Raw genomic sequence first — 25,642 nt, 5'->3', positions numbered from 1 at the left:
ACTGCTCAGCACGTCCATTGACACTTAATTCTCGAACACATAAAGACGATCAAATTATCCCAGACAATGCTATACATATTTCTAAGACCTCGCGCATTGTACTCGATCGATCTCTCTGCGTGTGACGGTCACAGAGCTATCTAGTCCTCTTACGTTAAAAGACTATCCTCACCTCGGCATTGACCTACCTACCCCACAACATCGCTACCCAATTATTCCTCAACCGAGCAGACGAATACAGCTACACTCCACCTCTCTTGACTGAATAGAGCTTTTCTAGTCCTAACCCAGCCCAGTGCACCACATTTTTCGAAATGTAACCAAGTCTTGGAGCTTAGCACACCATATCGATCTATAATAACAGATCTCAAAGTGCCTTAATTTAATAGCATACAGTTAAGAAGAACATGAACGGAGCGATATTTATACACAACGTAGTTCGATAGATTTTTAAGCAAATCATCTAATCTATCATGTGTAAAGTATTGTTCTAGAGTCCATGATCGGTGCATCGAAGGTTCCGGTAGGAGAGAGAGAGAGAGAGAGAGAGAGAGAGAGAGAGAGAGAGAGAGAGAGAGAGAACATAAACACACACTCCTAAGACTAGAACGTTCAGCACTTAAAAACGAGCAATAACCTTAGATCGCTTACTTTTCCGTCCTGTCAGACATACATCCTTCTCCCCGGTGACCCTACGCTGAGCTATCTCTATCCCAATCGTAAAACGTTTCCTATCTATCATACGAGCCCAATATAGCCCTGCGGACACATCTAGTGCCCAATGATCACACCAGATCACGAGTCAGAAATAATACTATTACTCCATCAGGTCAATATAAAAAATGATAGTTATTAGCAGCCGGTACATCCTACAAGCAAACAGATACGTATAACAGCAGCGTCCAACAAATGAAAATTACAAGTCATCCCGTCACCTACTCTGTAAACACCCGTCTGTCGGGTAAGTGTGTACACAATGATTACAGCCCCTCACAAATACCCACAGCTTACTTAGTTATGACGCTGAAGTCTCGATTTTACACCAAGCATGCGACAGGGTGGGGATCGCGTAAATCAAAGTGCGTTTAGAGGAATGTGTCAACTTTCATCACACATGAGATGGAAGTCCTCCGATGACCGATGGGTTCACAGTTAACGATCGCAAGTAGACAGCGCTTTAAACCACATACTGAACACCTAGCCGCATACGACAAGAACGCTGGCTATATCACGTGACTACAGCATCCAAATAGAATACTGGGAAAAAAATCTACCTTCAGCGCTCAGTCCGGAACCGCGCGACTGCTACGGTCGCAGGTTCGAATCCTGCCTCGGGCATGGATGTGTGTGACGTCCTTAGGTTAGTTAGGTTTAAGTAGTTCTAATAGTCCCATAGTGCTCAGAGCCATTTGAACCACTTTTGATCTACCTTCAGCAACATGTCCTTCTCTAGAATAAATGAGTCAACGTTCGAATCGTACCTAGTTGCAGCTCTGTCTCAATCGATCATCCCATACACTCTATGTTATCATTTAACACAGATGTGAGTAAGTTTAGACGTGAATGATTCTCTGTCCCTCCTGAAAAGCATCAAATACAGTATTCAACTCGCGCGTATCACTATTACCTCAGTAGACATACACTATAATACAGACTCAACAAGAAAAGATTGACTGCCTTCCTTTATGTCGCTCGCTTCCACGTCATCGTTTTCCTGCATTCCTCTTGTTGCCACATACTTGACTCCATGTACAAATTCCCCCCTGCGAACCAGAAGATAAGCAAATACGTTCTCATTTTCACCGCATTTCGGTGTATATTAGGTTAGTTTATATCTATGTACTAATCAGTTTTCGCATTTCGTTCGATTTTATGTCAGATCCATCCATGCGACCACGACATAAGTTATCGTTCTGTGTTCTAAACTTGTCTCTAAGTGTAACCAAGGTGTATCCAGTCACCTCCACATTCGGAGGGCGCTTGCTCTGTTTTCTGTATCTCTATGTACATGCACGCCTCGCGGAAGGCTCCCAGAACCCGATCCCATCGGCTGGTGGACCAAACTTCGAGCATAGAATACTTCTCCGAACGTGACGCGTGCTTGATCCACCCGCGAACCCTATTACGGATGCTGCGTATGGTGGATCCGCCTCTCGGACACAGCTCCGGATATATAGTACGCAGCAGATCCACACTCGAACGCTAATTTGGGTATTGAATACTGTGGATCTGCATTCAAATACAGCTTCCTACCTTGCGCGTAAACGTGCTGTTATACGGTCATGGTGGATTCCACTGTCGGTCAAACTCCGGCGCCAAACGTATCCTTTGTCCGGCACGCGGTCGACAGGCTCCATCCTGTCCAGCGTTAAGTGCTCGCGGACGCGGAAAGATGTTTACGTAGTCGGACTCTGAGGCGAGCGCGGCTGACCATTTGTGGCGGGACCCTGAGGCGCCGCTCGCCGCCTACCTGGCGAGCTGGCCGTGGGGTGTGTGGGCACCGCTGGTCGCTTGACGTCAGCCGGCCAGGGAGCTGCCGATGGAGCGGGCTCAGACGGCCGCGCGTACGTCAGCTGCGCTCTGGAGTTTCGCAGTGTGAGCATGGAGAAGTCAGTTGGGACACACCTGCATGACCGTAATGTCTGAAATAAAGAGTCATTTTCCAGGTATTTACAGAAGGCTATGTCCGTCCTGTATATGGAGGGTATGTGACGTAAGCGGGACGGCGGCGCAGCGATTGTACAGTTATTACACGCGCGCGAGAGCGAGTCAATTAGCGGGCGTTCTAGTGCGGATTCCACTGTCGGGCAAACTTTGCCGCTAAAAGTGTAGCACTGCGTTCTCGCTCGCACAGGGACACGTGGTGGACGGTGAGCGGTTGGCATCGACAGGTTTGAACGTGGCGCCAAAAGTGTGGCAGCGAACGGTCAACCGTTGTGTGATTTAGGTCCGAGGCAGACAATTTTGGCAGGAAACGTGCGGAGGCGACGAATACAGTGGTGAGCGGACAAGAGGGCCGCTGTGACATCAAACTCGACAAGTTCCAGGGTGTCCAGCGAAAACATGTTTACGACGTGGGAGCGATTGCTGGGCTCACCCCCTGCGCTAGTGATCGGCCGCCTCACGTGACAGGCGTAGGTAGTGTCTCCGCATGCTGGCCAGGGGGTGGCGAGGATTGGAACTAATTCAGTTGGAGTGCGGACGTCGTGGTGACTGCACTGCGATATCAAAGATGTGTGTGCTGACTGTGTTGGACAACAAGTGATGACCGTACTGCTTGAAATAAGGTCTTCAGTCCCTTCCCCCCAGCAAAATCAAAGGACGTGACTTACGTTACTATAAGAGCAGTTTATTATTTGATGCGATTATGATAGGCTACCAGTGAAAAAAAGATAAGAGAGGGAGAAAGTTCGTACGTGTGATCAATAATGGTGTTGGGATTTGAACTTATTATAGATTTTTGTTATGGAGAAAATCGAACATCTTGAATAAATAAAAAATGATAATAATACATAGAAGTAGTTTTCGATACATTATCGTGTTGGAATTTGAATTTGGCGCAATTTTCTAGTGGATGTAGGCCTATAATAATAATAATAATAATAATAATAATAATAAATGATAATAAATGATAATAAATGATAATGAATGGTAATAAATGACAATGAATGTTAATAAATAATCATGAATAATAATTAACAAAAGTAAGGTTATGCAGCCATTATCATGTTGGAGCAATTTTCTAGTGGAGGTAGGCCTATAATAATAAATGATAAGGAATGATAATAAATAATAATAAATAGTAATGAATGTTAATGAATGATAATCAATAATAATAAAAAGACAAGTACGGTCTTTGCATGCATTATCCTGTTGGAATTCAAACTTCCCGCCATTTTTTCTTCTGGAGGCTTAGGTTAGTGGACGTAGCACAATTGGGCTATTTTCGCGCCAAAATTCAAAATTACCGCCATTTTTTTCTTGAGGTTAGGTTAGTGGGTGTAGCACAATTGGCCTATTTTCCCGCCAAAAGCCGTCATCTTGGATGACGTCATGCGATGTTGCCAAGCCTACATGCCGCCATCTTGGATGACGTCATCGCCGCCATCTTGAATAAGTTTGGCAACAATGCAGCGTGGCCTGGCTCGAAAGTTGCCCCACTACTAATGTCAACAGGCATTCTTCTATTTAAGAAACGTATGTGTGCACAAAAATACACTTTCTAACTATTATTACAATCTGTTTATTGGCCAACAGTATGAACCCCTGACTACCAATCCTTTCTGTGAAAACAGCACGTCAATAGCACTTTCCGTTTTCGCAATATTTACTCCCTGCCAGACGCAAGATTCGAACCTTGAACCCCAGGCACGCTAAAGTCACGCACGTAGGCGCGGAGTCACACTGACGTGAATACTTAATGTGGATTGGGATGATCAGGTGTGACAGACCGATAGGCTCACTGCTGCACGTGGGACAAGGTACGTCATCTTGTGACATCACATCTTCAACAACTGTCATCCACTTTTGGGACGTTTCCCGCTATCTGCTGCCTTCTTGATCTCATGAATCAATAGAGCAAGCTGGGTTTCAGACCATCGTTCCTCGTGGTAACCACGTTGATTCCTACACAGGAGTTGCTCGATCTCCGGAAAAATCGCCCTACATGAGTACAGTATATGTTTCGTAAGTCTACAACAGGTGTACGCCAGTGATGTGGGTCTATAGTTCTGTGAATCGATATTGAAACACTTCTTATAGATTGGAAAGAAACATTTTTCCAGTTATGTGGCACGTACGCTCAGTTGTCCTAGCAACCGACGGTAAATTGTTTCTATACTCTATTCATCATAAGAATAAACCTGTTGTAAACAAACACAAACGCGATGATTGGTCAGAAGCCGTAGCACACGTACACTCGTGGTATTACGCTCTTGGAAGGGTGTCCTATTTATATTAGGTAGGCCTATCTTGTTACTTAGCTACGTTAAATGAATCTTTTAGATGTTATAATGTATTAACAGCCATCAACGTTTCTCTTAACCACGCTTCAGCCATGTAATTTTCATTTAAAAATCGTGTGCAGTCACAAACTCTTATTCTGTTGTGCTCTGACTGTCGCGCTGATAATACGCAGCATGAAAATGGCTGATGCTGCTTCTTGCTCCACAGTGAAACACGCGTGTGGAACACGTTTAACAGGTGCCAAGAAATACGTTGTTATTGATGTTTTCCATAAACTTACTGAAAAAATCGGTTTTGAAGTTTTTCGACGGACTGTATTTGATACAGCTGGAATAAAAATGCACGCTGGAAATATAGTAAAATCGGTAGAGCAGTAGATTCATAATCTGGCCTTAGTCATTTTTTTCGTTCGATTTGTAATACCTACATATCTCCATTGTAAAATTCATCGTCATTTTTTATGAATAATACACGTCTTCTTGTTTCAAATTAAATTTCAAATTAAACTTTCGTTTCCATTTCAAATATAAATTCTTAATATTTTATGAAAGATTGTTAATGATTAACAATAAATTAACAAAACATAACAATTTTATTTTTCAGGGCAAAAATGAAAACCCAAATACTCTTTATTTTGACTATGACCATTGTTTCATACCACAGATGTAGTCTCACACGAACCAGTGTGATAAGTGTCGTAGAAACATGTAAAACAATCTCTTTCACAGAATCGAGCACACCATACAAATGCTGCATTTTTACATTTGCCACTGTGCCATTACAATATGAACGCAACAGAACTGATCTGGACCCAAGTTAAGGGATTTGTCGCAAGAAATAACAAGACTATTAAGCTGGCAGACGTACTAACGCACGCAGCTTTTTCACATGTCACTGCCGAACGCTGGCGGGACATAGAACGGCACGTCATAAGAGGAGAGGAGAAAATGCGATACCAGGGTGGCTTCGCCGGCCGGAGTGGCCGAGCGGTTCTAGGCGCTACAGTCCGGAACAGCGCGACCGCTACGGTCGCAGGTTCGAATTCTGTCTCGGGCATGGTTGTGTGTGATGTCCTTAGTTTAGTTAGGTTTAAATAGTTCTAAGTTCTAGGAGACTGATGACCTCAGAAGTTGAGTCCCATAGTGCTCAGAGCCATTTGAACCATATGAACCAGGGTGGCTTCGTGGCTTCTGTTGTTGAACGACTGATTATCAACGTAGCAGACGACAGTTCCAGAACTGAAATGTATTTCTTTCAGTGGCTTCAGTATTCAACAATACGGTGAAATCCCTACAGTATGCTTTTGCATCACGCATAGCTCGCTCAGAAAAATTACCCTGTGTTTATGTTAGGAATTTTCATCATTCTTGTTTATAATTAGAATACTATGCTAGGCGAGAACAAGAGCATTTTATGCTTTCCGTCTGCTCACCTAAGAAGCGTGCAGCAGTGCTGCAGTTTTGGCGAATATTATTTCACTCTCTTTAAAAACTAAATGACATTAGAAGCTATATTGTTTCTCTGCTCGTCTCTTTTTACTGCAAGTGGTCACATCATGTTAGTGCTGGCCAGTGATGTCCAAATTAAATGTACCGCTAAAGATGATGTTCATATCTGTGTTGCTAGCTATAATTTAAAAGCGAAGTAATCACTGAATAAAACAAGTTTGTTCTCACTTCTTAAAATGTAATTGATGACAAAATAAAGAAGGTGTTCCGCCAAAGTACCAGGATTCTCAAAGTGTTTTATTAAGGAAGAGTTTGGGAATCCCTGCAGAAGAGAGTGTAATGGGAACTCCGTCTCGTCCTGTAGCTTTTCCTTTATCGAGTGATCTGAGTATTTCTTTTTAATTTTATACTTACTTATTTCGAAATCTGTCATTTTCGCGTCTGCGTGATGCTCAAACGTAGGAACTGTGTCGCAATTTTTTCTTCGGTGGGGCTATTTTGGAAGACAGAATTTAGTACTTCGGTCTTCATTTATCATTTTCTTTTTGATGCCATCATAGTGAACGAACATTTGGACAAATGACTTTATTCAACTGACTGATTTTGCACAGGACTTTTCTTTTTGGCAACTTACAAGGGGAAGGCCTCAAACAGGACGAACCGATTCGGCTCATATTCGGCGGGTCGCTTGTTTACAACCTCAGACGAAAGACTCTAAGATATTTTGGCTCAATAACCACCCATTTTTGAGGAGGAGGAATTGGCGTTTAACGTCCCGTTGACAGGGCGATCATTAGAGACGGAGCACAAGCTCGAATTAGGGACGAATGGAGAAGGAAATCGGCAATGCCCTTTCAGAGAACCATTCCGACATTTGCCTTAACCGATCTAGGGAAATCATGGGAAACCTAAATCAGGATGCCCGGACGCGGCTTTGAACCGTCGTCCTGCCGAATGCCAGTCCAGTGTGCTAAACAATCCGATACCTCGCTCGGCCCGTTTTTGAGAAAATTATCCCTAAAGTTCATGATGCGCAATCGACTCAGATTTGACGTGATCGACAGATAATTGGAAATTGAGCATTTTTCATCAACTTGTATGTGGTCCACAAATCTATGTCTATGTCTATGTCTATTCTAGAAATCGAGAAAAGAAACGTTTTCGACTGTCTCTTATGTACCCGTAAATGCTGCTTTCACAGTATCACCGACAACAGTAACCAGACGCCATCGTCAGAGGTCGCCTGATGCCATAGGGCCGACAGCTTGGTTATTGTGCGTCCGATCCCGTTCCTCATTTTTTGACAGGATAGGTTAGATTTTAACCTCCTAGGGCGGGATGGATACCACAACGCCTCTGTGCTTGGAGACAAGTGCAGCATTGCGGCATATTCTATTGAAAAGACGCCAAATGCATGAACATGAGCTATTTCTGTCTCAGAAAGAATATGGCGAGTACTGTATACTCTGTCCTCAATTATCGGAATAACCACACAAGTATGAGATGTTTCATGGTGACCCTGAAAAGCAAGATTGCACTATGTTTTTCTGTATCTATTTAAACTTGTGCAGACATATACCTACGTCAGTTAACCTTCAATAACTGTCATTTAGCACAACACAGACATAATGTTTTTTATAAGATACACTGAACGCCTGAAGAACCGAAAAGTGCAAACGCATACGCCACATTTGCATACCACTTCATGTAATAGAATCACTACCCCACCTGCATAAAAACACAAGTAAACAGTAATAATAATTTGTAAACATCTAATACCCATCTACCGCAACCCAAAAAAGGCTATAAGATTCTCCACACTTCTCTCTTGAACAAAGTACATTTTGAGGTTACAATTTACGCCAAAACTTTACCATAAAGATTGTGCCTACTTTTGCTTTCCAATAAACCAGCGACTTCAGTCCATAAATTCCGAACTAAATCCCAAATGACATTTTTAATCCCCAGGATTCCAAAAACTCACTCTTCATTTGACTAAACTCATCAGTTTCTCACATCCCATATTTCATGTGTGAGAATGTCAGTCGATATGACCGAAGAAAACAAACCGATTTGAATTTTACCGACTGCTGTCCGAAGTTTGTACGTTCGGACGATGGGACTGGCTACAGTGCGATCCGACATATAGTGTTGTACTGATTTGAAAAGCCCAGCCATCTTCGAACGATATCGTTTGTCGGCAGAATCCACTGATATCGGTGCCACTGTGACCGTAGTCTAAAGCCGTCGGCACACGGACTGTGCTTTCGAACGTGAACGATAACCGTCCCGAGTTCTACGTGTTGCTGAATGCTCAGAAACAATGCGACTTGTGCATACGGTACACGAACCTCAACGTGGAATACGCGATCGCATCGCGTTCCAGCGACAATTGTCGGCAGTATCTGGCTCACAAGTCACATTGTTTACGAAATGGAAGGGCCTGAAATTCCTACGTTAGCTCTATTCAAATGCACATTTACTCCCTTGTCCATATGGTTGTCGTGTTGTTCTGCCTGTAATATACACAAATAAAAACTTCAATATCCATGAGCATGTTACACACTGAGGTCACAAAAGTCAAGGGACAGCGATATGCACATATAGAGATGACGGTAACATCGTGTAGACAAGGTGTAAAAGGGCAGTGCATTGACGGAGCTGCCATTTGTACTCAAGTGATTCATGTGTAAAGGTTTCCGACGTGATTACGGCCGCACGGCGGGATTTAACAGACTGTGAACGCGGATTGGTAGCTGGAGTTAGGCACATGGGGCATTCTATTTCGGCAATCGTTAGGAAATTCAATACTGCGAGATGTGTCAAGAGCGTGCCGAGAATACAAAATTTCAGGCTTTACATCTTACCACAGACAACGCAGTGGCCGATGACCTTCACTTAACGACCAGCGGCATTTGCGTAGGCTTGTCAGTGCTAACAGACACGCAACACTGCGTGATATAACCGCAGAAATCAATGTGGGACGTACGACGAACGTATCTGTCAGGAGAGTGCGGCGAAATTTGGCGTTAATGGGCTATGACAGCAGACGACCGATGTGAATGCCTTTGCTAACAGCACGACATCACGTGTAGCGTCTCTCCTGGGCTCGTGACCATATCGGTTGGACCCTAGACGACTCGAAAGCCGTGGCCTGGTCAGATGAATCCAGATTTTATTGGTAAGAGGTGATGGTAGGGTTCGAGTGCGGCACAAACTCAACGAAGCCATGCAGCCAAGTCGTCAACAAGGCAATTTGCAAGCTGGTGGGGGCTCCATAATGATGTGGGCTGTGTTTACGTGGAATGGGTTGGGTCCTCTGGTCCCACAGAACCTCTTGGAGACCATCTGCAGCCATTCATGGACTTCATGTTCCCAAATAACGATGGAATTTTTATAGATGACAATGTCCCACCTCTCCGGACCAAAATTGTTCGCAGCTGGAAATTCGAGAACATGATTTGCCACCCAGACCCGACATGAATCCCACACAACATTGATGTTACCTAATCGAGAAGTCAAGTCGTGTACAAAGTCCTGCACCGGAAGTACTTCCGTAATTATGGACGGCTATAGAGGCAGCATGACTCAGTGTTTCTGCAGGGGACTTCGTGCGACTCGTTGAGTCCATGCCACGTCGAGGTTGCTGCACTACACTGGACAATAGGAGGTCCGACGTGATATTACGTGGTATCTAATGGCTTTTGTCACCCCAGTGTAGCATCTTTACAACATGTGAAATAAAAAACGTAAAACAAGGAAATGCAATACATCTTGCTGTAAGTAGTGCAAATTGTCTTGCAGATAACTGAACAAACTCACTCTTCAGAGAGAATGCACTTATACTTACATAACATCGAATATTATAGAATATTCTTTTATTAAACAAATATGAAAGTATCAGAACCTGTTAGAAAATGTGAAGGCTAGTAAGAAGAAAATTGGACCCAGTAAGACGCAAACCATATCCTGATCCCTTAAAATTCTCTGACTCTACTCATTACGCTACACGAACCATGAATGGTTTACGACCATACCTTGTATTTTACCATCTCATGAAAGCTTTAATCGTAGATATGTTATTAACTGACATTTAATTATAACAAACTGCACCGAGAAGAACAGGTTTTTGATGGATCCTCAGTGAGCCGTTGCCTTGAAAAGGCACAGTTTCATAATACCCAAGTTACGATAGGTGTTTGATCACCAATAGACGTTACCTGCCATTTTATTACAACAAATCGCACAATTAACGATGGGTTTTCAAGAGATCCTCAATTTGCTGGTGCCTGCAAACGGCATATATACATACGAAGGCTGTTCAAAAAGTATGTGACCTTATACTTGATTGTTGAAACCAACAATGATATCGGGACGCGTGCGATCGCTCTCTGTGTTCGTAGCCACAGGTAGTGTGCGTGCGTGATATTTTTCACGACTGCGGAAACCACCAGTCGCTGGCTAGCCGTTGAAAAGTGAGCATGTGTAAGTGGTAGTCGTCGGATTTTGTGTTGTGAGCAAACTGGCAGAAAAATGGAACAACGATATTGCATCAAATTCTGTTTTCAACTTGGCGATTCTCAAGTTGAAACAATCCGCAAGATTCCACAAGTGTTTGGAGACGAAGCAATGGGTACCAGATACGTTGATGAAGGTGTGGTACAACCGCTTTAAAGATTGTCGCTCATAAGAGAAGAGTGAAGCACGTTCATGAAGGCCCTCAATATCCACAAATGTTATTGATCACGTAAGGGCTCTGGTAATGCGGGGTACACGAATCACGATCACAAAATTTTCACGCAATGTTAAAGTTAGTATTAGATCCGTCCATTTAATTTTAACGGAACATTTGGATTTCAGGAGAATCTCAGCAAAATTTGTGTCATGATTACTTACAACTGAGCAGAAGCAACTTCTTTCGGAGATCGCAAAGGACATGCTGGGTACTGTGAACAGTAATCCCAACTTTCTTAACACATTGATCACTGTTAATGAGTCCTGGGGTTGTAGGTACGGCCCAGAAACAAAGTTCAGTCATCGCAATGGGAGCATCTATAATCACTGAGACCCAAAAAGCAAGGGAGGTCCGTATCAATGTGAAAGTTATGCTGACAATCTTTTTTGACTCCAGTGGCGTGGTCCACCCCGAGGACGCCCCAGAAGGTACGCCCCAGAAGGTATTAATGTCAATAACTAGTACTAATAAAAGATTCTGCGTCGCCTTCATGGAACAGTGAGACGCAAACAGCCAGACGTGTTGGCAGTGGGCAGTTGGCACCTTCAACACGATAATGCACCTGCCCATCGTCCTCAATTAATTCAGAGTTTTTTGGTCAAACAAAACTGAAAGTCGGATACTTTTTGAACAGCGCTTGTATGGACTTCAACTGAAAGCCAATATGCTGTCTCACGGCTGTACTGAAGAGAGATGACGGGCGTGCGACGAAGTTGGCGTTCTTTCTTCTAATTGGTCAACATTCAAACGGACGTTCAGAATATCTGCCATGCTAGATACTGCTCTACACGTTCGGAAAGACTCCCCAACGTGCTTTTTCCATGCTATGACGTCAGAAACTCGGCACGCTCAGTCTTCGAATGCACGGTCCATATGCCGACGGGTTAAGAGGTACGCGCTGTTAAACGAAAGCGCCGCTGGCGTAGCGACCAAAGTGTCTGGCTCGTGAACAGAGAACTTGTGTTCGCTTCCTAGTTGCATTCTGCAGGTTTCAAAAATGGTTCAAATGGCTCTGAGCACTATGGGACTTAACTTCTGAGGTCGTCAGTCCCCTAGAACTTAGAACTACTTAAACCTAACTAACCTAAGGACATCACACACATCCATGCCCGAGGCACGATTCGAACCTGCGACCGTAGCGGCAGCGCGGTTCCAGACTGAAGCGCCTAGAACCGCTCGGCCACACAGGCCGGCTCTGCAGGTTTCTTTCATTTGTATTTTTTCCGCATCGGAACTAGTAAGAATCGGAGGGTTAAAAAGGTAAGTGAAGCAATAGAGAATAATAAGAATGTAGGCAAATAAATTGCTCAAACGGCTTGGGTTAGTAAAGAATCAAAAATTTAATGCTGGTCGCTTTACAATTACGCTTTCAATCACTCTGTTACATGTCCTCAATCTACTTTGAACTTATAGATGGAGGTACTTGTCATACGAAAATATATACTCGGGGTACTAAGAACATCTAACGCGCGCGACCTTTGCTCAACTACATCGTTCCTTCCAAAGGTTCGGAGGAAAACAAATTTGTTTTCCATTTAAAAATATTTATTTTCCAGAGATTAATTCTGATGCATATCACACATACGGAAACACTGTCTAAAAAGTCGGTGCTGAAAGCTGATCATGAATTATGCTGTGAATTGCTATTGCATATGCTCGGTTTTGCGATTCCCGCTGGGTTTTACAAAAGCAAATTGTAATTTTAAAGCTTCGAGATAAAGTTTTCAACTTGACGATGAAAGAAAAATCACATGGCAGGTACACAAGTGTGCAGTTTGGCAGTATTACTTCTGCCGTGCCAGTAGATTGACCCTCGTCGTTTATAAACATGCTTTCATACATGACGGGGTTAGTTTGTCCACCCCAGGAATCCAATATCATACAAAACTTGTTATCAGCAACGTATGGTTTTAAAATGTTCTCAAGGTATGTTTTGTAAATTGAATTCTTCTATTTCCCGGAGTTGGAGCAAGTGAAGTAAATATGTTTTAACTAGTCGGTTAAACAACACCCCAAGACAAAATTAATCATTGGTTTCAATTTTCCAGACGTTGTGATGGAATATTGCAGCATATACGAATATGTTATTCTACACTGATAAGCCAAAACAGTGTGGTCATCTGCTTAATAGCTTGTTTATCCGTCTTTGGAACGAAATACGTCACTGATTCCGCAAGTCAGGGATCCGACAATTTGTTGGTAGGTTTACGAAGGTATATGCATTAGATGTCTGCGCTCAGGTCGTTTAATTCGTGTAAATAACGTGCCGCTGATTTGCGTACGTGGTGATGACGCCCGATTGCGACTCAGATGGGTTTCATAGGATTTATATCAGGCGAAGTGGGTCGCCGATTCATGAACGTGCTCCTCACACCAATATAGCACGGTTCTGACTCCGAGACACGGACAATTATACTGCTGAAAGATGACATCGCCTTCGGTGAAGACATCAAGCATGAAGGGTTGCAGGTGGTTCGCAGCTGTCTTCGATTACTACCACAGGTTCCATGCAAGCGCAGGAGAATGTGTCTCATAGCATAATACTGCTCCAACCATCCTGCGTCCGCGGTACGCTGAACGTTTTGAGCCGCCGTTCACCTCGATGAGCGCGTTTGTGGAGACGACGAGTGTATAGTTACCTTGAAGACGACCATCGACCTAGTGTAGCAAAAATGTGGTTCACCCGAAGAGCCGATACGTTTCCATAGATCGACGGTGAGTCCCGACGGTCCCGTGGTCACTGCAGTCGTATTTGACGATGTCGTTGGGCCAACATGTGAACACGTAAGGGTGGTCTGCTGCGGAGCACCATGTTCGACAATGTACTATGAGCAGTGTGCTCCAAAACACCTGTGCGTACAACAGGGATGCTACAGATCACCAACTGTCCTACTTTACAGAGCAGACAAGCCTCTGAACCCCACGTTCTGTGAACAGTCGTGAACGTCCAACCGTTTAGCGTCGAGTGGTAGTTTCACTGTCCTTCTACTTGAACATTCAACCAGCTTCGCCGTTTACGAGATACTCGTTCACAGGCTCTGCGTAATAATAATCTGCACTTTGTCAAAGTCACTGACCTCAATGGATTTCCCCATCTGCAGCCCATATCTTCGCTAGGGTGATTCCCCGTCCGTGTCTGCTCCGCTTACGTACCCCTGATACTGCATCACGTGCAAGGGTCATAATGTTTTGGCTCATCAGTGTATGTACACTACCAACTGCAGCAGGGATTAGTTTTTCTTCCTAATGCGATAACGTGTGGCAAATGCTCGTCTTCGGAGCAACCTTACTCGGAATTGTTTTCATATAACGAGGCTTAAAATTTTAACTCTTGGCTAATGCAAGAAATTTGAGAAATTTATTTGCCTACTTTGTTATTATTCCTTACTGATTTGCTTAACTTACTAACCCTCCTATTCCTAACACTTTCGACGCGGAAAGGAATAGGAATTAAATTAAAAAAAAAACTGGACAATGCAACTGGGAATCGAACAAAGGTTTTCTGCTACCGAGCCAGAGGCCTTGGTCGCTAAGCCAACGGTGCTTTCGTTTAACAGTGCAGAGCTTGTGGGTACGTAAGCGGCAATCGAAAAAGTTTCTCTCCTCGATCTGTAGGAATGCTATTGAAAAATACGCAGTTTTCAGGTATCGATCGATCCCGTCAGTTCTGAGTTGATTGCGCGTCATGAACTTTAGAGGTAGTTTTCTCAGAACCGGAGGGGGGGGGGGGGGGGAGGGGGGGGAGGGCTGTCTTAATATTGTATATTAGGTTGTATACAAGTGACTTCCCAAATATGAGTCGAATCGGTTGGCCTTCCTTGCTTAATTTGAATATAATATGAAGCGGTGCCGGCCGGTGTGGCCGTGCGGTTCTAGGCGCTTCAGTCTGGAACCGCGTGACCGTTACGGTCGCAGGTTCGAATCCTGCCTCGGGCATGGATGTGTGTGATGTCCTTAGGTTAGTTAGGTTTAAGTAGTTCTAAGTTCTAGGGGGCTGATGACCACAGATGTTAAGTCCCATAGTGCTCAGAGCCATTTATGAAGCGCTCCCGGTTTCCCATCCCCCATTAGCTTCAATGGCGACCAACTTATCTTCCACAAGGCCTGCAATACTTCCGAATTTCTTTTTGTGTCGGAGATCCTCCGTACTCTACTCTCCAGAGTTGAATGCGCGCTGCTGACTGCTTTGGTAGTTTACAATCATTTTCCTATCACAATATGTCAAGTATATATCTACTTTTCTTAACTTCTCGTTCAACATCAGTGGCCAATCATGCTATAATAGCCTTTTAGCTATGTTCACTAAATCGTTAAGTGCTGACCAGTTTATTGCCAGAAGATCCAATAAGTTTCCCTTGTGAATGTGGTCTCTCACAAACTGCTGTAAGTTACTATCTGCCATTGGCAGTATTGGTATGTTATAATGAAGATTATAGGCTATGCATAAACCGTAACCAGTCATAGTATTTATATGTTTATGTATTTTTAATATTGTAACATTATTTTATTTCTGCCGCATTTTCAGCCACTTGCGCTCATTTTCAAGTATCAGGGAATATAAAACACTTAAATGCTGTTTACGTTACTAAGAATATTAAATAGATTGTCCCTAATTTGTTGTCCAGTTGCGAGGGGCTTCAGTAGTTCCAGATTGTATGCGCCCCTACGTAAAAATGGGAAAAATATATGTTGTATATTTTCTGCTCCTAATTATTTTCAGATAATACGTTTAGTACAACGTCACTCGTTTCTCTTTCGCTGTCTTCCGTATTACACGCTCGGGTCTCCTAATCTGTAAAAGGTGGATTGACAACTCCCCTGTCACTGTGATCGTGGAATTTATGCGCGGTACTTCCCAGGATTTCTCTGTGGGTGCTCCATCACATCAATGCCTTGTGTGAGTCGATGATACAAACACGAGGTTACTATCTGAGACCTACTTTTGACGCTTTATCTTAACCTAGTTTATCTCGCACCCTTACCATATTTATTTCTTTTACGGAATTAAATATGCCACCACCAGTAGTGTCCAGCTTCTCCTTTCGGTGTACTAGGTGACTCCGTGATGATGTTACAAACTTTCATGATTAGTGGAGAAGGGTAAAGGTATCAGTATGAGGTAAGGGACTTTGGCCCGAAACCGACCTAGTCGAAAGTTACAAGCGAAAATCGTTCTGACACCTCTGACTGGAATACATGCACCGGTACCGTTGTTGCTAAGATTGTTGGGTAGGTTACTTTCAGAGGAGGTAGTATGGACCAAAACAAGAAAACAAGTCTGGTAAATATGGGGTCTTAAATACATACCTTAAGAGCTATGAGCACTTGTTCGTTTTCGATGCAGTGAAACACATCTCGTCACTGAACAAGTGCCCATAGCTCTTAAGGTATGCATTTCAGAGCCTATATTTACTGGACATTTTTTCTTGTTTTAGTCCGTACTACCTCCTCCAGAAATCTGGAAACCAAAGAGCTTGTAGCAGATGAGGTGCGTTTCATAGTATCGAAGATGAGCAACTGCTCATAGCTCTTAAATGTGTGTATTTTAGAGCCCATGGCTCTGGCACGTTGAAGTCTGGCACTTACCCACTTTTTCCATCAAACATAATTTATATAAAAGATAAAATACATAATTATTTCTGCTGATCAGATGCACTCTGCAATCTTCCGTCCTTTTCAGTTGCTGCATTGGTTTCAAATGATGTTTCTTTGCAAAACGCTAATTTTTCAAAAACTTTGCGTGCACATCCAGCCGGCCAGTGTAGCCGAGCGGTTCTAGGCGCTTCAGTTTGGAACCGCGCGACCGCTACGGTCGCAGGTTCGAATCCTGCCTCGGGCATGGATGTGTGTGACGTTCTTAGGTTAGTTACGATTAAGTAGTTCTTAGTTCTAGGGGAGTGATGACCTCAGATGTTAAGTCCCATAGTGCTCAGAGCCATTTGAACCTTTTTTTGCACATCCAGTGACACTGAGCCATTTGTCTTTTTTAAAAAGTGAGTACATTTATAAATCGTTCATTGCAGCCACCAATAAACACGTTTTCTTATATTTTAAAGATAACGCATTTCGTGATTGGTGTTCTCAGAGAAAATGCTGTTCTACGTGGCACGTTAAGTCCACCACAACACACAGTGTGCAAGTCTGTTAGCTCTTTTCGTCACATGAGGGTGCTATTTTTACTTTTTTTTATTGACACCCCTTCAGTAACTCTGCATCTGTTCGCCGGTCTGCTCCTGCCAAACACGACGTTTGCTCAGGGTGGCCTCAGACTTGCTGAGGTAGTATCGGAGAGGGCGTACTGCTCGGTATCTTCGATTTCCTCGCCGGTTTAACCGGATCTGTTGACCAGTTCTACACGTATTATCTCATTGTATGTTACGTCGGTTCAGTTTGTTACATGATCTGAGCATCATTACAAAAAAATCTTCGTCGCATATTTTTCACAGGCATTATACAGTCGGCACTCTCTGAGGAGCTCTAGTGCGGTTCTGACAGTGGTCGTGGTAAAGAGTTTCTTGTCAGCTTTGCTAGGTATAGAGTGATGTAAGCTTTTTCCTTGGAAAATTCGAACAGAAACAAGTCTCACACTAACAGGTCCGGGACGTGGCGTGGGCATGTGCAGACTTAAGTGCTCGAAAGCGTCGCATGATTAAGTCACTGATATGACACGTACTGATTTAGCACAGTACCAATGTGGTAGGTTCCCGTTTCATTGCAATCTGAACTTTGTGTCTCCTCTTCCGTCACCAATTGTGGCATTAAGAGTGTATCAATATGTTCATGTATGTATTTCACGTGATAGCTCCTTTAGCGATGGAAAGTAGGGCAAGTATAGCTCACTTGGAAAGCGTAAAAAACGTATGTGGAAAGATAAATAATTGTTGGTCTTCTCGGGGAATTAACTACTGCGCTATCAGAGCAACTTGCCACAGGATTCTCCCTGTTTGTTCTAGAACCACAGTCGGCGTTACACGTTTGGGCAACGCACTGCGTAGTGCATTGTCGGCGAAAGGAATGAATCTCTGCTCTAGACTACATCCGGTAGTCGGCTTTAACTTGTCACATTCATTCAACACAGGGAAGGTCATAGGTCCCGGCATAAAACTGGCTGTCGTACTGGGACAATCTAGTTTTTCTGAGTCACCATATCAGAAAATATTGTCTGTTGACTTTCTCAGGTAGCTGAAAATTTGGTTGTTCATTCGTAATATGTGCTCGTTCTCGCGAATCCGGGCCGTATTGAGCACTCCGCATAAAATTTTCACAAAATATCACTTCTCTTCGAGATCATTAAGCTGCACTATACGTACTGCACGCATTTTTTCGATTGTGTCTTCACTTAAAATAAGCCTTCCAGTGTACCTGTTTCCTAAGTGACAGGTATATCCTTCTTCTTGAACATCTCTTTTGACTGACGTTGCGTGCGAAGCACGTAGTCAAAACTGCAGTCCAAATACCCCCAGAGACACAACAACAATGTAGAGTGCTCATCACCACTCCGTGAATGAAGCTGCCGATTTGCTGGCGTGTCAACGAGTGCTGTCTAACGTGTCTAAGCTAATGTAAATACCTCGCAGCTGAAAGAAGACTGCCAGCGAGCTGCAGCAGGGAATTGCCTGATTGTCCATTGCATGTTGTCTCTTCTAAGCTAATGGGCAGAGGCGTTAACATCTAGCAGCCTGAAGTGCAGCAATATCATGCACCAGAAATATGTACCATCTACATCTACATCTACAACTACATATATACTCCGCTAGCCACCAAGCGGTGTTGGTGGAGGGCACAATTCGCGCCAAGTCATATTCCCCCCTCCTCTGTTCCGCTAGCGGATCACACGAAGGAAAAACGACTGTCTGAACGCCTCAGTACGAGCTCTAATTTCCCTTATCTTCGAATAGTGATCATTGCGCGATTTGAAAGTTGGTAGTAATAATATATGCTCTACATCTTTGGCGAAGATCGGATTTCGGAATTTAGTGAGCAGCCCTCTCTGTTTAGAGCGCCGTCTGTCTGCAAGAGTGTCCCACTTCAAACCTTCTATGAGATTTGTGACGCTCTCGCGATGGCTAAATGTACCAGTCACGAATCTTGTCGCTCTTCTTTGGTCCTTCCAATCTCTTGAATCAGACCCAACTGGTAAAGGTCCCACACAGACGAGCAATACTCCAAGACTGGACGAACTAACGTATTGTAAGCTATCTCATTTGTTGAAGGACTGCCTCGCTTCAGGATTCTACCAATAAACCGCAATCTAGAGTTCACCTTACCCGTTACTTGTGTTATCGGATCATTCCATAAAGAATGGCACTGTGTCTCTTTTATTGTAAAGACCACATCCTATTTTAAATATGTTTTACTGTTTTAAAGACTTCCATATCTTATGAATAACTGATTGAAATGTTATTGTAATATTTGCCATATTTTATGGTTTACACTAGTAAAGATTGTGTTATAAAGGACTCGCGCATCTAGCGTAAAGAGTACGTACACTTAGTTGTATGTATATATGATTATATTATGATTAGCTGACAACGCATGAACATTTATTCATCAAATGCCGCCCATAGGTATGATCCATATGTTTATTAATAGCACTATACTTAGCTCACAAAGATACGTAGTGAAAATATTGCACTTGTTTCAGGTTTTAATATAAACTTTTCTTCTCTGTATTGTAGTATTTGAAGACGGCCATTGTGGGCTAAAACGGGTTTTGATTGTGTCATGAAACACTGGTTGTGTCAAAAGTAAAAAGAATCTTATAATAAATAACTCACCGTCTCCTTAAACGGAATGTCGTTTCTTCCAGAAATAATAAATGCTACACAAACACTGAAATGATACAGACTGGCAACATTAAAATAATATAGAATGTTGTGCAGTAAATGCGGAGAATGGAGGCTTTTCTATTGTAGCGTGTGGTGCTTAATTCGTCATGATAATGGATACTGGCATGTACATACATCGTTGCGTTTTTCTGTCTACATGTGAAGGTTAATCTCAGGAATTATAATAGAGATTTTGATACTGGTTTCAGTAATAGACAGACAGATTCAAGAAGGAGGTTTGCTTATATAATTTACTAGCGAACCAGCAATGCTTCACAAACGCTAAATATGTGTGGGAATTGTGTGTATCTGCTAATGTCCTTCTCCCCCTCTCTCTGTCCACCTCTTCTTCCCCCTCTCTTTGACCATCTCTTCTTCCCCTCTCTCTTTGCCCATCTCCTCCTCCTCCACCATCTCATTGTCCATCTCCTCTCACCCAATCTCTGTCTCCTTCTCAACCCCTCTCTGTCCCTCTCCTCCTTTCCCCTCTCTCCGTCCACTTTCTCTCCCTCCACGTCTCTGTCCATCTCCTCTATCCCGCCCCCCTCTCTCTCTATCTGATCTATCTGACCTTGAGCATAAATCCGCTTGAATGTTAGTAGAGTATCATGTAACAGTTTGAAGTAAAATTGTCAAGAACCTTTCGAGATTTTGGCTAACAACATTTCCCCTTTATATATTAAATATATGTTTATATATCACATATATTTAAAAAATATACAGTCAGTGTTCATCCAAACACATACTGGAGTACCATGTAAACATTTCGCCGCGCAAGTCGCCGAAGTGGCCTCAATTAAAAAGGCTTGCACCGGGCGACCGGTCTGTCCGACGGGAGGCCCTAGCCACACGCATATTTCATTCATGTAAACATTAGAATTAAATCAGTCAAGAACTTTTCGAGGTTACTGATAAAAAATGTTTCCTCTTTACGTATTTTATATTAATTTATATATAATTATATTAATTTATATATTTAGAAAATATACAGCCTATGCATGTCTGAATTTTTATTACCGCACTGTGTAAAAATTTGATTTAAATTGGTCAAGAAGTTTTCGAGATTTTTGCTAACAACGTTTTCCTTTATGCATTACATAAATATTCATATACAATATATATTAAAAAGTAGGTAGCCTATGTCCATCTGAATGTTCATTAGAGTATTGTGAAAAATCTGAAGTGAATCGTCCAAGTGCTTTTCGACATTTTTGATAACAACTTTAATCAATGACTTGTTTTGATACGGTAAGTATAGGTAGATATATATATTTCTGTATTATATACATAAAATGTATAGCCTGAGTCCGTCCAAATGTTTCTTAGAGCATCATGTGAAAATGCGAAGAAAATTGGTCAAGAAATTTTCCATCCGAATGTTTATTAGAGCATCGTATAAAAATCTGAAGTACATCGATCAAGAACTATCCGAGATTTTTAAACAACAACTTGTCTTTATATAATAGCGTAGGTTTCTATACCATACATATTAAAAGATATGTGACCTATGGCTGTCCGAACGTTTATTGAAGTATCATGAAAACATCTGAAGTAAGTCGGTCAATAACCTCCGAGATTTTTGCTAAAAACCTTTCCTCTTTATATAGCATACGTATATTTAAAAACCATGTATGTTAAACAATGTGTAGCGTATGTCTGACTGACCTTTATTAGGGTATCGTGTAAAAATCTAAAATAAATCCGTCAAGAACTATTCGAGGTTTTTGATAACAACGTTAAACAACGACTTCTTTTTATATAGCAGTATACATACAGGTTTCTACGTACCATTTATATTTAAAAAAATCTGTAATTATGTCCGTCCGAACTCTGGTTAGAGTATCATGTAACAATTGGAAGTAAATCGGTCAGGAACATTTTTGGTTTTTTGATAACTACGTTTCCCCTTCATGTAGTACATACTTAAATACCACATACAGGGCGATTCTTCCACCATGTACAAACTCTAGGGATTGATCGAAGAGAGCATACGTGTAAGTGATAAGGGTAGTAACAGTTGTCATGGAATATGTTCCACACGGTCGTTTGGTTTACCCTGTACTGGCGGGCAAGTGTCTGGTACTGACACGGTGGTCGCCTTCCACAGTGTTAATCACATTTTCGTCCAAGTCTGGTGTCCGAACGTTTCGGGTACGTCCTTCACGATTTCCTGCTTCCTGAAACTATCCTGTCTCACACAAACGGCGAAACACTGTTGCAAACATTGAAGGCTGTGGTTGTTGTCTTCGGTGATGGGTCTCCTGATGCAACCCCCGTAGCCATTTGCCTTTCTGTTAGTAAACACCATGTCTGCAAGCTCTAGACTCGAATGTGGAGCCATTGTGTACAACGCTGTATGACATCCACTACAAGGCGAGACAGCAAGAGAAGTGAATCGGACACAAGATTAACAATTCCTTCAGGACAATGCTACATACAACAGCTACCTCCACTAACCTAAGAAAATGGCGGGAAAAAGGGCATTTGGGCTACCTCTACTAACCTAAGTCATCTGACCACCACCTCTTCCTAGGGATTGGCTGGAAAAGGACTCAGCCTGTTCTGGATAGGAAGGACATAAGTCTTACTTAACCTATTGTTCTGTTAAATGGTTTTCCATGTCACTGCACTTAACCTATTGTTCCCCCACCCCCTCCCACTCCCCTCCCCCTCAGGAAATCTCCCCCTCGCTGCTAGAGGTACACTTTCAGGTCTGTCTCATTGGAACAGACCATGTCAGTACTGTCAATTTCATTGACTACTTAATTAACCTCTCCTCTTCTGGTACCCTGCCACCACCCTCCAACCCGTCCTCCCTCCCTCCCAGAAAATGGCGGAAAAAAAGACTCAGTTGATCTGTCATTTGGAGGGAAATCGATTGCTGTGCATGAAATACTCATTATTTCAACAGTTTGCGAGGTGTTGGATTTCTCTTGCTCATCATTCTCTGCTGTTTGAAAACATCTAGGTCTTTCAAGAAGCAGTTACATGGGGCAAACGTGTTGCATAACCTAATGTTCAGTACTGCACTCTGGGTGTCTTAACATAATGCTTGGGCCTTTGTCGGCACTTAACCTGTTGTTCTGTTAAGCGGTTTTCCATGTCATCCCCCTTTCCTTAAACTATTGTACCGTCTCTGATGCCAAATCAAGTAATCAGTTACGCCCTCCCACCATTTTCTGGTACACTTTTCGAATTTCACATTCTTTTGAACGCCATTTCTGGTGCATCCTTCTCTGTCACCCACCCCCTTAAATTATTGTACTGCGTTTTGCATAAAAATGATTGAAATTAACTTAGTGTTCTGCACTTAACCCGCTGTTCTGCTCCATGTCACCCACTCACACACACCCTCCCCTTAACTATTGTACCACTAACACCAAGTTGAGATAAAAAAATTATGCAAATTAATTAATTCGATATTTTTCGCATGTATAGGTTAGTTTTTTTAATTTGTGGCATCCTATGTGTCTTAGAGTATTGTTTGTTTAATATGGGACCCTTACCAGTTGGGTCTGATTCAAGAGATTGAGAAGGTTCAAAGAAGAACGGCAATATTCGTGACTGGTACATTTAGCCAACGTGAGAGCGTTAGAAATCTCATTGAAAGTTTGAAGTGGAACACACTTGCAGAGAGACAACGCACTAAACGGAAGGGGCTGCTCACTAAATTCCAAAATCCTTGGGACCGTTTACCTTGTAGTTTTGTCCCTTCCCCCCTCTTTAAGCCATCCAACATACCAACCAAAATCCTATCTTCGCCGGGGATGTAGAGCATATATTATTACCACCAACTTTCATATTGCACAATGATTACCATTCAAAGATAAGGGAAAATAAGGGCAATTATAGCTTGTACTGAGACATTCAGACAGTCGTTTTCCCTCGCGCGATCTGCGAGTGGAAGAAAAGGGGGGAAATATGAGTTTGGTGCGTATAGTGCCCTCCACCACACACCGCTTGGTGGCTATCGGAGTATATATGTAGATGTAGATGTTGCAGACAAGTTCGAAAAAAGTGTCTCGTTTCAAGATATGAGAGTGCCAGAAATATGATATGGCATCGACACAGAATGCATTACAAATACTGGAGAAATATCTAGTGGCGGCGGCGTGAGGGGGTTGCAAATACCAGTTTCATACCACGCTCCTTAGCCGAATCACTTTCAAAATTCGGCAATTTTATTACGATGGTGCACCATCTATATTCAGTGTCCCGGTATTTGTGTGGAAAACTAATTCATTCATAGGCAATGCCATACCTCAATTTATAAGGCCGGTATAGCTTTTAACATGGATACTTGTGTGCACATGTAGAACCAAGACCGCTTGTGACAGTAACATACAGTAGTTGTGGGGCATAGGGTTTTATAACATCTGGCGGTTTGTAAGACGATTACGCCTCTCTTTCTAAGACACAGTGGTAGCAGTCGGAAGAAGAACTTATGAGACATGTCCACCCATCGTTGATTTTAGGTTAGTATTATTTCGTATCACCAGCAGTCTGTTATTGACGAAGTATTATACTCAGTAGTAGGGGGTGCATGATAGGTTCACCTTAAGCATCAGGGTTATAAAGTATGTGTTTGTGTTCCATAATGTGCAAAGGAAATTACTATGTCCAGTCGTAAGGAAGGTATGGATTTGACGTGGAGTACTGTGATAGCAAAGGGAAGAGTATGTCAAGTCATAAGAATGGTAGCGATATTTCTATTTCCAGAGCCACAGCCGTCAGAAGGGTGTATTTCCAATACTTTGCTCATTGCTGAATGTCGTTCAACTGAGACTGGCATCGTAACATTTAGTTGTAATTACAGGAATAAAATATATATGAGGCCGGGTTTTTCCTAGGACGATTCTGTCTATGCTTGCTTGGCGTGCAGCGCCAGTGACTTGTGGCAGGAGTGGTTCACGTTTCCCTTCAACTGTAGGAGCCCTCCGAATGCAGAGGCCTGTTGGAATGTAGGAATGTAGCTCATTAACTATTGTCCTCTAGATGGCCGAATTGCGAACTAATACTTAGTATATGTTGGATAGCTTTCGTGATCGCATGGAAATTTGAGAGGATTCAATATGGACGTGTGTTTCCGCTGCACCGTTATTCCCTCCCATGTAAATTGTCTGGTTGACTGCTTCTGCACATTTCGCGCGTTTATTTAGTTGAGGGAAAATCGATCGTGGTGTGTGCATCTAGCATGAGGAAGACACATTTACCGGTTCTCTAGACATGAGAAACACCTTAGTTGACTTTTTAAATTACAGGGCTGATTTGGAATCTTCTACATCACCGGCATCGACAATCATGAGTGGAAATATCAGTTTTCTCTATCTTTCTCGAGTTTCCGCATAAATGTTTTGCAGACATGGCAAGTTTGTAGTTAGTCAGTGGTTTACAGCATGTCTCACCTAGCTAAAGTTTCGGGCTTATATAGAAATAATTTCCAGTCTATATCTTCGGAATTATGTTGCGCGAGCGATTGGTAGGATACTGCTGTGTGCTACATATCGAGAAGTACCGCGAAAATTGTATAATATTATGTCAAACCATGCGAAAATACATATGTTCTTGTGATGGGTGTTGAAAAGCGAGCTGGCAAGCAGATCTGGACCAGAAACAGTAATGTGTTTGTGTCGAGGGGAACAAGCCCGAATTTGTAGAACAGTTCT

This window comes from Schistocerca piceifrons, chromosome X (genome assembly GCF_021461385.2).
Source record: "Schistocerca piceifrons isolate TAMUIC-IGC-003096 chromosome X, iqSchPice1.1, whole genome shotgun sequence".
In the NCBI taxonomy this organism is placed as follows: domain Eukaryota; kingdom Metazoa; phylum Arthropoda; class Insecta; order Orthoptera; family Acrididae; genus Schistocerca; species Schistocerca piceifrons.
Note: the sequence above shows the minus strand (reverse complement) of the source record.